The 13,492-nt window shown below is 31.4% G+C and overlaps 1 protein-coding gene across 2 annotated transcripts in view; it reads right to left on the bottom strand.

Moving 5' to 3' along the window:
* Positions 1–13,492, bottom strand: part of LOC126883380 (TBC1 domain family member 9) — a 92,212-nt gene that overhangs the window by 40,913 nt on the left and 37,807 nt on the right. The window lies entirely within an intron of this gene.

Consider the following 13,492-nt stretch of genomic DNA (forward strand, 5'->3'; position numbering starts at 1 on the left):
CGAAAACTCAAAAGAAGGTTGAGAATATGAAGAGAAGAGGAGGATCTGTTAATCTTAAGAGCATAGACGCAAAATTTCGGGCCAATTATTTTTAAATGCATTCATTTTTTTCAATCCTGAGAAAACTAATCAATATTCTTGGAAAACTTAAACGCAGAATGAAAGATTACATTATTACCGAGGGCCGAAAGTCCCTGAAAACTTCTATAATGTTTATTTTAATCAGTTACAGGGGCAAAACAGAAGAGAAAATTGAGTGTGATTTTTAGTTTCAAATATTTCATTCAAAAGAAACTTTTTGTTTATTCTAAGGGACTTTCAGCCCTCGGTAATAATGCAATCTTTCATTCTGCGTTTAAATTTTTCAAAAATATTTATTACCTAGTTTTCTGAGGATTCGAAAAAAAATGAATGCATTTAAAAAGCATTAGCACGAAATTTTGCGACTACGCTCTTAAATATAACAGAATTCGTTCTTAAAAAAAGAATATATGTATGTACCAAATTTTTAAGAGTCGTAAGTATCTTCCTGTTCGGGTTTTCCTTTAAAAAATATAAAAACCATGAAAATATGAAAGGAAGAAAATTTTATGATGCCAGATCCAATACGGATCTTTCTTATTTCAAGAGGAACCGCTATAACAAGTTTTAACAATATAGATATTTTACTCTGCGAAAACTCAAAAGAAGGTTGAGAATATGAAAAGAAGAGGAAGACCTGTTGATCTTAAATGTAACAGGGTATGTTCTTACCTAAAAAAGAACTTACAAGTTTTTTAGACTCATACGTATCTCTCTTTGGGATTTTCCCTTATAGTCTAAGAGCTAGAGCCGAAAAATCATCGTCATAAGTAATATGGAGTTTGGCATGTGAAATGTGTCTATTGTATATTGATAATTATGACCCCCTTCAGGCTGACACCTCAGTAGATACAGGAAGTAGCAATAAGGGATGAAAGGGGAAAGTTAGTGTAGTCTTTAAAGGTTTTCACCTCCTATTTTGTTAAACCTCCATCGATTTGCATGAAAATTAGTGATTAGTTAGAGCATACCCCAAAAAATAAAAATGAATTGGTGGCAACTTGCACTTTTACCCTGGGGGTGGATACCACCCCTTCTCGGGGGTGAAAACGATTTTATTAAAAATCACCCCACAAATCGATAGAGGGACAAATTATAAGTAAAATTTGTTATATCATGTTATTAAAATAAATCAATACTTTTTGAGTTATTAAAGATCAAAGATTTGTGTGTTTAAGGCTATGGGTACATAATTCGCAAATATTTTACGTGTATCCCTACTTTTTCTGTCTTTACACGGCAAATTACGTGTAGTAAAATTCACACTGGTATGGATATGTAAACATTACTAGAATGTCATTCTACTTGAAAATGTCATCATTAATTTAAAGAGATGGGTTTTGAATGTTCTTGGATAACTGTTATTCTTATAATTGCAAATTATTAATTCAGTTAATAAATGTGATAATTTTTTCACTAACTATGTATTCAGTGATTGTAATAATTTATTTGTACAACAAAGACTAATACTCAATAGAGAAAAGAGGAAAAGTGTTAAAGTGATTTTTTAATAATATATTGTTATGGAACGCTTACAATTTTGAACATCTTTAACAACAAAATACTTGGATCACAGAATATATTATCCTGATGTATTCTCTGCTTGGATCTTCCACAAATAATACACAATAAATAACTTTTTATTAAGTTCACGTCTTAAATCAATTATTTATCAAATACACTTATCAATAATATTTTATCAATAACTCAACATATTTTCGATGCAATGTCAAATATTTAAAATTGTCACTGATTGTCAGTGTTTGACTGACAATATATTATGCTGACAATTATATATTCGGCTGAGTGCGTTCTAAGACAAAGATAGATTTGGAAAATATTACCACGGCATTGTGTTCATTTTTTTCGAATCCTGAAAAAACCAATAAATATTTTTGAAAAATTTAAACGCAGAATGAAAGACTAAATTATTACCGAGGGCCGAAAGTCCCTTAGAATAAATAAAAAGTTGATTTTGAATGATATATTTGAAATTAAAAATCACACTAAATTTTCTCTTAGTTTTTCACCCCTGTAACTTATTAAAATAAACATTATAGAAGTTCTCAGGGACTTTCGGCCCTCGCTAATAACGTAATCTTTCATTCTGCGTTTAAATTTTTCAAAAATACTTATTAGTTTTCTCAGGATTCGAAAAAAATGAATCCCCATTTGAATAGCATTGCAGCCGAAAATACGTACCGATCCTCTTAAGAGCACATGCGTGAAGTGACGGATGATAAAAGAACATATTAATTAATTGTATGTTACTAAAATATTATTTTTATATTATTTCGATATTATAAATTTAGCAAAAGTGTATTCGAATATGTCAAATGTACTCATTATTGGACACCCCCCGTTTCTGGACATATTCAGTTTATAATGAAAAAAAAATTCAATTAAATATCCAAATTATATAAAAATAATATTTTACTAAAATACACTTAATTAACATGTTATTATTATCATCCGTAACTTCACGCATATGCTCTTAAATAGACAAATCTTTGATCTGTAATAACTCAAAAGGTATTCATTTATTTTAATAAGATGATATAACAAATTTTACTTAAAATTTGTCCCTCTATCGATTTGTGGGGTTATTTTAATAAAATAGTTTTCACCCGCTGGAAGGGGTGGTATTCACCACCAGGGTAAAAGTGCAAGTGGCACCGAATCAGTTTTGTTTCTTGAGGTATGCTCTAACTAGTCACCAATTTTCATGCAAATCGATGGAGGTTTAACAAAATAGGAGGTGAAAACCTTTAATGACTGCACTAACTTTCCCCTTTCATCCCTTATTGCTACTTCCTGTATCCACTGAGGTGTCAGCCTGAAAGGGGGTCATAATTGTCAATATAAAATGGACACATTTCACAGGAAAAACTCCATATTACTTATGACGATGATTTTTCGGCTCTAGCTCTCCGTCTATTAGCCTTAATGAAATATATAAAAATCATGAAAAGAAGAATATTTTGAGATACCAGATCCAATACGGTTCTTTCTTACTCCAAGAGGAACCGTTATAACAAGTTTTAACACTATAGATCTTTACCTCCACGAAAACTCAAAAGAAGGTTGAGAATATGAAGGGAAGAGGAAGATATGTTGATCTCAAATGTAAGAGGGTTCCTTCTTACATAAACAAAGAAGTTATTTACCAAGTTTTTGAGACTCGTACCTATTTTTCTTAGGATTTCACCTTAAAGAAAAGCATGAAAATATGAAAAGAAGAAGATTTTCCAAGTTGTGAATTTTTATTTTTTAGACACTTTGATATGCAATTTGTAAAATGCATTTTCCGCCTACAACAATGCCATTTTCATTTGTCCCTCATGTCAATAGGTCAACTTTTTCCTGAAGCTCGCCCGAATCAAATGCAAATAAAGGTTTCATAACGATCGGTCTTACTTTAAAAAAGTTAGAGCTGTAATGATTTATTTCCTCGCCTATAATTAAAATATTTTGAGTTTTTTTGTAAAAATAATAATAAACAGCATGAAAAGAAGAAGATCATATTCAACAGTGTCTTTCCTTACACCCGCATAAACCTACATAAAAAATTTGAAATCTCTACGATTTTTCCTTCAAAAGTTATAGCATAAATTAATCTAGGTATCCCTTCAATCCATGACGTGCATTATTTAAATAAAATATATAATTTTTAATTCAAATCGTGTCATTGTCTGTGTATGAGAAATTCCAGGAAAAAGGTTTTAGTGCAAAAAACCAGTTTTCGGTCATTGTCGTAGTCGCTTCGGCTGCATTTTGGCACTCTTGATAAAGACGATAGGTCATTTCACATTAATCACGCATAGATAGATAGATCAGTATAGAAAAATATTAAGTGCGGGGAGGTAAGCTAGTGTTTGATTCTTATTAAAATATCCGATAAAAATGTTTTGATGGTGAATTAAATACAAAATAGCACTGAATTTGATTTATATTAACCTATTCTTCGTGTTAGAACTAATAGTTTTGTTGTATTTCATCGGTATATAAGAAAAATATCTGTTTTTTAGTCCTAGAAAACGTCTAGAAGAATTGTATGCTTTCATTGTTGCTATTTGATATTTATTAAATATATTTTAGACTATTTTAATTTCTATAACATGTCTCCATTGTCTTTCTTTTCGTTAATTCATTCGTCTTCTTCTCTTCTCATGTTTTTTTTCTGATTTTATATATTTAACAGGATTTTTCTTGTTTCAGTGCGGGTTCATTGCCGCGAGAACGAAGTAGATACGCATGCGCAGAGTTTGACATATTGTGCCGTCGTTGATTAGAAAAGTTTCGAAAATGTCGGAAAATTCGGATGTCTATGGTTATGGAAACTGGTACCATGGTAAGTTTAATAATTGCTTTAATATTATGTATTGCATTATTAATGTTTTTTCTTCTTCTTGTTTTTGTATAGACATAATTCTGTCTGTTTTTTCAATGTGCCTCCAGTAAGTTGTCGTTCTATCGTTTACTCCAGGGTAGTAAGCTAGAAATAGACCATGTTCGGGACACTCAAAGATCTAGGTAGCTGACTACTTTTTTAGTTATTGTAGACCTATAGGAAGAAAACCTACCTGTTTCCTGCCTAGAGTTCGCGTCCGTTTTTTAATTATTAACAATTTAGTGCAAAAATCGCGATTTTTTCGATTTTTTGCACCCCATTCAAAAGCTAAACAGTTGACATAAAACTAGAAAATTTAATTTTTTAGAACATTGAAAAACCTTCAAAATGCCGATTTTTGAAAGTTAAAAAGTTAATTTGTTGCTACGCAAACTGCAAAATAAGTGTAAATCGTTATTTGTTAATAACTTTTACTAAAACTACTTTAGAACTTTAGTGTTTCACCCAAAGTTGTGTGTTGGGGTACTTAACAAACCCTCAAAATTTGAGACCGATCCATTTATTAGTTTAAAAGTTATTCTATTTGTTTATCCCAGAGACCTTTATTTTGCAATAACATAAGACAAAAAATAATGAAGATAAGGCAATTCTACGTATGTCAAATGAAAGTAGAAAAGTGATACTATCAAAATATACTAATAGGTCTGGATCCCGCGTATGAAAAAAAAGTTGATTAATAGCAAGCTGAAAATTTGTTAATAGCTTAAGGGTGTCTAGTCGGACAAACTTTGATATATGGGAACACTGGAACAGGGGAAGTTTTAATTGTGGAACAGGTTAAAAATTTGGAACAGTCAGACCACGAAAACGGCACATGTATTTTGTCCGACAGAACAGACTTAAACTCTCATGCAAAAATCAGACTGCTATTTATCACCAAATGGGCGTTTTAATGAATGGAACATGTAGAATATGTCAAATGGCAGGAATTATGACAGGTGATAAATAGCAGTCTGATTTTTGCATGAGAGTTTAATCTCTGTTCGGAAAGTTTAGGTCTGTTCTGTCGGACAAAATAAATGTGCCATTTTCGTGGTCTGACCGTTCCAAATTTTTAACCTGTTCCAAGGTTCCCATATATCAAAGTTTATCCGCTAGACACCCTTAAGCTATTAACAAATTTTCAGCTTGCTATTAACCAACTTTTTTTTCATACGCGGGATGCAGACCTATAAAAAAAGATAAAAAAATTATCTAATACATATAGTCAAAAATACTAATGCCAAATTTTTGAAATTTCGTAGTTTATAAACATTTAGAACAACTTTAAAAATATTGTCCGTAGAAAAATCATTGTACATATTCGAAAAGTTGGTATTTTACACGAATTTTTAAAAATGTTCAGTTGGTGACTAGTCGTGGTAAGTGAAGGGGGAGGTGGGAGCCGACAAATGCACGAGTTCAAAAACTAAAAAAGGCAACTTAAAACTACTATCATTTTTATATCTCGGGATCTACTGAATATATTTTGATGTTTCTTTTTTTAATTTGTATGTTAGTTTTCTGTATATTACAAATATGTAATTTGTCTATTTGCAATTTGACATTTATTAATTAATAAAAAGTCTAATTTGTTTAAACAATTTTTGAAAAAATAATGTTTTCCCAAAAATCCATGTTTTTAATCAGACTATCATTATTAATCATACAAACAGTTAAGGTATACTTACTTTAATAAATAAATTATTATCTTCAATAAATAATTTTCTAATAAAAATATTTTATTTATTAAAGTGAACTTTAACTTTTTGTATGATAATTAATGATACTATGATTAAAAAAATAGATTTTTGTAAAAAAATATTTTTTCAAGAATTGTTTAAACAAATTAGACTAATTATTAATTAATAAATTTATAAACAAATTGCATATTTGTAATGTACGTAGAAATTACATATAAATTAAAAAAAGAAAGATCAAAATCCGTTTAGTTGATCCGGAGATACAGAAAATTGTATTAGTTTGAAATTTATTTTTCGGTATTTTAACTCGGTAGATTCGTAGGTTCCCCCTAGTAACAGTCTGAACTACAATTTTGAAAAATCGTAGAGAGTGCTGTGAAGATACAACGTTTATGCAAATTTTTTAACAAAAACTACAAATCCCAATATTTAAAATGGCATCAATGAAATTCCTTAATTATTATAAAAAATTATATATATATATATATATATATATATATATATATATATATATAATAGCACTAAAGGCCTTAGAGGCCCATGGCTTGAAAAGTTTGTTCGTTCTTCATTTTTACTTTTCTTTAGGTACCTAGATCTTCTCTGGTTTGGTATGTGATTTTTCTCCATTCCTTCGTGTTATTCATTTTTCTTCTCTGACCTTCTAACCCCATTTTTTCCATATCTTTTTCGACCTCTTGCTTCCATCTATTTTTCGGTCTTCCTTTTCTCTTTTTTGAGGCTATGTTGTAGTTTAGTACCCTTTTTGGAGTCCTCGCGTTCGGCATCCTTTCTATGTGACCTCGCCATCTAAGTCTCTGTGCCTTTATCACTCCTATTATATTAGGTTGATTGTATAATTCCTTTAACTCATTATTTGATCTTCTTAACCATAAACCGTCCCTTATTATTCCTCCATATATCTTCCTCAGGATTTTCCGTTCCCAGATCTCCAGTAAACTTTGTTCATTTTTTGTCATTGTCCATGTCTCACTGCAGTATGTTACTATTGGTTGGATAGTTGTTTTGTATAACTGTATTTTTGCCTTTCTTGATAAAAACTTGCTTTTCAGCATTCCATTAAGCGCATGTACACTTTTGTTGCCTGCCATTATTCGAGCTTGTATTTCTTCTTTAATATTCGGTTTACGTGATATTATTGCTCCTAGGTATGTAAATCTTTCTACCATTTCGAATTCGTATGATGTTCCTTCTTCTACTTCTACTTTAAGCTTTTGTCCATTCCTGAACTGACCATCTGTCCATTCCATACATTTTGTTTTAGTTTCATTTATGTGGAGTCCCATTTTCTTCGCTGCTTTTACTATTCTCTGTACTATTTCCTGTAGCTCTTTTGTTCCTCTTGCAAGCAACACCACATCATCCGCAAATGCCAAAACTTGGTGTCGTTTTTGATATAGGAGTGCTTCTCTATTGATTTTTGCTTCTCGCATTATTTTTTCTAGGCATAAGTTAAAGAGTAATGATGACAAAGGATCGCCCTGCCTTACTCCTTCATTTACTATAAATGTGTCTGATGATTGGTTGTTTATTTTGACTCTATTTTCTGTATTTTCTAACGTAATATGTATCATGTTGCGTAACTTTCTGCTAACTCCCAATTCCTCAAGCGCCTGCTTTAAATTCTTCCTCTTTATTCTATCGTACGCTTGCTGGAAATCGATGAATAGCGCTATCGTTGGTAGGTTGTGTTCATAGCTTTCTGCTTGTAATTCTCTGATTACGAATATTTGGTCCGTTGTGCTTCTTCCTCGTCTAAATCCGCACTGATATTCACCTATTATATTTTCCGCTTCTTTTTCAAGTTTATCTTTTATGGATTTTGATAAGATTTTATATATGGTATTTAGTAATGCTACTCCTCTGTAATTACTACATTCTGTTTTGTCTCCTTTTTTGTGTAATGGGCAAATAATTGCTTCCTTCCAATCTTTTGGTATCCGTTCTATTCTCCATATCTCTTTTATGATCTTGTATATCCACTCATGTAGCAATTTTCCACCATATTTCATCATCTCTGCTGTTATATTATCGCTTCCAGGACATTTGTTATTCTTCAAATCTTTTATGATTTCCTCGATTTGTTCTTTGCTGGGTGAATTATCTTCTATGTCTTCTAAGTTTTCATTTCCTTCTTCTGCTTCCATGTATTCTCTTTGGTTTGACTTATTCTTGCCATTTAGTAACTCGTCAAAATACTCTTTCCATCTCTCTACTATTTCTGCTTCACCGCTTATATTATTCCCCGCTTTGTTTTTAACGAATATTGGTTTTTGTTGGTATCCTCTTTTCTCATTTCTGGCACCTTGATACAGGTTTCTTATTTCTTTATTTCTGTAGTTCTCTTCTATTTCTTTTAGCTTATTTTCTACGTGTTTTCTCTTCTTTTCTCTCAGCAATCTCTTTACTTTATTTCTTTGCTCTATATATTTATTCTTCGTCTCTGTCGTTTCTTTCATTATCATTTCCATCCTTAATGATTTTCTTAGTTCTATTTCGTTTTGGCATTCTATGTCGAACCACTCCTTTCTCTTTTTATTCTCCTGTTTATTACACTCTTTTGCTGCTTTGTTCATTACTTGCTTTATGATGTCCCAGTTGTTTTCTGTTCGTTCTTCTGTTTGTATCTTTTTTAGTTCTCTTTCCATTGTTTCCCCATACGTTTCTTGCTCTTTCTTTGTTGCTAATCGAATTGGTTTATTTATATATTTCTTTACCTTTATTTTGTTTTTGTTTTCTGGTATCAGTTGTTTCATTTTGATGCCCACCATGTAATGATCAGAGTCGGCATCTGGTCCTCTGTATGTTCTTATCTTCTTTATACATTGCTGTTCTTCTTTTTCAATCAGCACGTGATCTATTTGGTTTTTAGTCTTTCTATCTGGCGATATCCATGTTTCCTTATGTATTTCTTTTCTTTCAAAATATGTGCTCATTATGATCATATTTTTTTCTCTTGCGAAATCTATGAGAAATTGTCCGTTCTCATTAGTTTCATTGTGTTTGCTATGCTTTCCTATTGTCGGTCCAAACACTTCTTCCTTCCCTATTTTGGCATTAGCGTCGCCTAAAATAATTTTCATATCATATCTGGGTATACTTTCGATTGTTCTGTTTAGTTCACTGTAGAAACATTCTTTAACATCATTATCTTTTTCTTCGGATGGAGCGTGAATATTTATGAGGGTGATTTTTTGGTATTTTCCTTTGATCCTGATAGTACATATGCGGTCTGATATCGGTTTAAACTCTACTATTGCTTCTTTTAGTTCTTTTCTTATCATAAAACCTGTGCCTAATATTCGATTCTTTCCACCGCTGTTAAAAAACAATGTATCTTCTATTTCTAATATATCATTTCCCAGCTGTTTCGTCTCCTGCAAGGCTACTATGTCAAATTGGAACTTTTCGATTTCTCTCGCAAGATGTTTAAGTTTACCTTCGCCATATGTGCCTCTTACATTCCATGTTCCTAAAAGTAAGTATTCTTTTCGACATGTTTTCTTGTTTTTTGGTCCGGTTTTTGTTTTTTTCCTCTTGTTTCCTTTTTTTGTATTATCACTATCCTTTTTCTGTGCTTGTTTCGTCAACGTTATTCCTATGGTACAGTTATTTGTTAGTTTTTTGATGCTGTTTTGATTATTGTGCCCTCTTTGTCGTTCCACTTCCATTCGATGTTATTTACCCATATTTTTTTTACTCCAATTTTGACTTCATTTCCTTTATTTCTTTCTTCCTGGGCAATGTTTCTAATTGTTTTCTGTATATCTCGTTCTTTTATGGTTGTATCTTCGTTGATATATACCTTGTGCTCTTTAATTTCTTTTAGCTTGTACTTTTTTTCCATTATTTTTCTTTTTTCCTCTTGGTTTTCTAATTCAATTAGACATGTTTTTTCCCCTAGCTTGTGAGCATTTCTTATTTTCACCTCTATTCCTAAGTGGTGTTTGATGAAATTGTTGATTTTTCCTTTTAACCGTGCTTGCTCATATGTGTCTATTGTTAGGCCGCTTATAACTACGTTGTTTATTCGTCGGTGTTTTTCCATAACTTCCATGTTTTTTGTTATTTCTCTGAGTCCCTCCTTGATCTCTTTATTTTCTTCTTTCAGTTCTGCATTTTCTTTTCTCAGCTCTCTGTTTTCCATAATGAGCTTTTCTATTGTTTCCTTACTTTCTTTTTGATTTCTTTTTATTTCCTTAATGTCATCGGTGAGGAGGCTCATCATTATTATTAATTGATCAATTTTTGACCCTCCTTCTGGATGTGTGTCATCACTCTCTAATTTTTCCATTTTCCGGCGCCAAACACTGTCTTCCACCTCAACAGTGCAGAGAAGACAGCGTCTACCGTATTTATTTTGTTTGTTTATTATCCGTTGTTATTTTCTGTGGTTATCCTGAAAGTCTACTCACAACGGCAACGTCGCAATTTCAACGGTCAAGGTTTCGTTTCTACGCTTTGATGTTAGACAAGCTTATCAATTGTAGCGATCTTACTTTTTATAGGTTCTTGGTATTATTCCGATGCTATTTCACCGATTTTAAAGTTTTTTCTTATCACTGTCCTTAACTTAATGTCTTATATTATTCACTAGATACTTCCAATAATTTATTTCCCGTTACAACTCTCAGAAATTGAGTTTATTGCAGACGACAAATAAAATATGTGTTTACGTTTTGACTACCACGTATAAAAAATTAGCTGTGAATTAAAAAAACACATTGCTAACTTTGTCCCTAACGAACCCAGGCTAATTTTTTTATTTGAAAATTCGTGTTAAAATACTAGCTTTTTGAATATATAAAAAGATTGTTCCTACGGACAATATTTGTAAAGTTATTCTAAATATTTATAAAATACAAAATTTCAAAAATTTGGCATTAAGATTTTTGATTATATGTATTGATTAATATTTTTATCTTTTTTTAATACATTTTGATACTACCACTCTTCTACTTTCATTTGGCATACTCAGAATTGCCCTATCTTCATTATTTTCTATCTTATGTCATTGCAAAATAAAGGTCTCTGGGATAAACAAATAGAATAACGCTTAAACTAATTAATGGATGGGTCTCAAATTTTAAAGGTTTGTTAAGTACCCCAATAGCCAACTTTAGGTGAAACACTAAAGTTCTAAGGTAGTTTTAGTAATAGTTATTAACAAATAACGATTTTCACTTATTCTGCAGTTTGCGTAGCAACAAATTAACTTTTTAACTTTCAAAAATCGGCATTTCAATGTTCTAAAAAATTTAATTTTGTAATTTTATGTCAACTATTTAGCTTTTAAATGGGGTGCAAAAAATCGAAAAAATCGCGATTTTTGCACTAAATTTTTAATAATTAAAAACGGGCGCAAATTCTAGGCAGGAAACAGGTATGTTTTCTTCCTATAGGTCTACAATAACTAAAAAAGTAGTCAGCTACCTGGATCTTTGAGTGTCCCGAGAAAATCCTTATTACCCTGGACTAGTTGTCGTGGTCTTCCCACTGATCGTCTTCCTATTAGGGAACCGTTTTTCGCTGTCCTTACTACTCTATTTGTTGTCATTCGCCTTACGTGGTCATTCCATTCTACTCTTCTGTTTCTTACCCAGATATTAATGTTCTTTACCTTGCATCTCCGCCATATATCTGTACTTCTAGCTCTGTTCCATAGTGTCTTTCCATCGATTTTTCTAAGTGGTTTCATCTCCGTTGTTTCGAGCAATCTTCTGTGTCAAGTCGTGTTTCTGCCTCTTATGTCATTATTGGTCTGATGACTGTTATGTAAATTCTGCCTTTCATTTCTTATCTATATTATCTTTCTATTTTTATTTCTCCATATTGTGTCATTCCGGCAACCTGCGGCTCTGTCTGCTCTATTCACTTGATCTTCAACTTCTCTTTCGAGCTTTCCTTAGCTAGATAGTGTGATGCTTAAACATTTAAACTCCATCACTTGCTCTATTATCTGACCCTCCAGCTCCAATTTACATCTTATTGAATTTGCTGTTATAAGCATGCATTTTGTCTTTTGTGAGAAAATTAACATGTTAAATTTTCTGGAAATTATGTTGAATTGGTGCAGCATACGTTGTAAATCATCTTCACTTTGAGAAATTAGTATTGCATACCCCGTCAAATGCTTTCTTGAGGTCCACGAAATGATATTAATGTTCGATATATGAAATATATTTATTTTTTAAGCCAATTAGATACATTTTAACATTTTTACAGAAAGTCTCTTGTGTAGAAATATCATATTTTACAGAGTGTTTAATGTAGATCGTATATTTTCTTATATTTTCGTATATATTTTCGATTAGACTTATCTATGTATGATTATAATAATTAGATTTTGCATCTGAAAATTTGCATTTCTTCATAATTATAGCTGATAGACAAATCTCATATATTACTTGCCTTGAAACTACTAGAAATTTTTCTGTCAGTTTTCTTATTTTTAAGGGGGTAAGCGCAAAATATTTGTCCAATGCTATTTAAATGTATTCATTTTTTTAGAATTCTGAGAAAACTAATAAGTATTTCTGAAAAATTTAAACGTAGAATGAAAGATTACCTTATTACCGAGGGCCTAAAGTCTCTGAAAACTTCTATGTTTATTTTTATAAGTTGCAGGGGCGAAAAAAAAAGAGAAAATTTAGTGTGTTTTTAATTTCAAATATTTCATTCAAAAGAAACTTTTTGTTTATTCTAAGGAACTTTCGGCCCTCAGTAATAATGTAATCTTTCATTCTGCGTTTAAATTTTTCAAAAATATTTATTAGTTTTCTCAGTATTCGAAAAAAATTAATGCATTTAAATAGTATTGGACCAATATTTTGCGCCTACCCCCTTAATAGAATACCGTCTTTATTATAATATTTTTAGAGTTTTTACATTACAAAATTTTTGACAGTTAGGAAGGATTTTGTTTAAAACAATAATAACTCAGTGGTTTACAAACATAATCCCTTGAATACAGTACATCTGAGTGAAGCGTCTGCTTCTCTCATTAAATTCCACCAAATATTTTTATCTTGGATCATGGCGTCTTCTGCGCGGTTTACCGATACTTCTTCTTCTACCGATTGGTGATTTATCTCTTGCTATTTGGACCACACGTGTCGACGTGTCTCGTCCATTCTGCTTATGTGGTTATTCCATTCTTTTTTTCTATTTAGTGTCATTTCGTTTATACACCCTGCGTTACATTTTCTTCTAATGTCTCCACTTCTTTTTCAATCTTTCAGCCTATTTCCTGTAATTCTTTTCAGTACTCTCATCACTGCCGTTTCCAGTAGTCTTTGTG

This window comes from Diabrotica virgifera, chromosome 4, assembly GCF_917563875.1.
Source record: "Diabrotica virgifera virgifera chromosome 4, PGI_DIABVI_V3a".
Lineage (NCBI taxonomy): Eukaryota > Metazoa > Arthropoda > Insecta > Coleoptera > Chrysomelidae > Diabrotica > Diabrotica virgifera.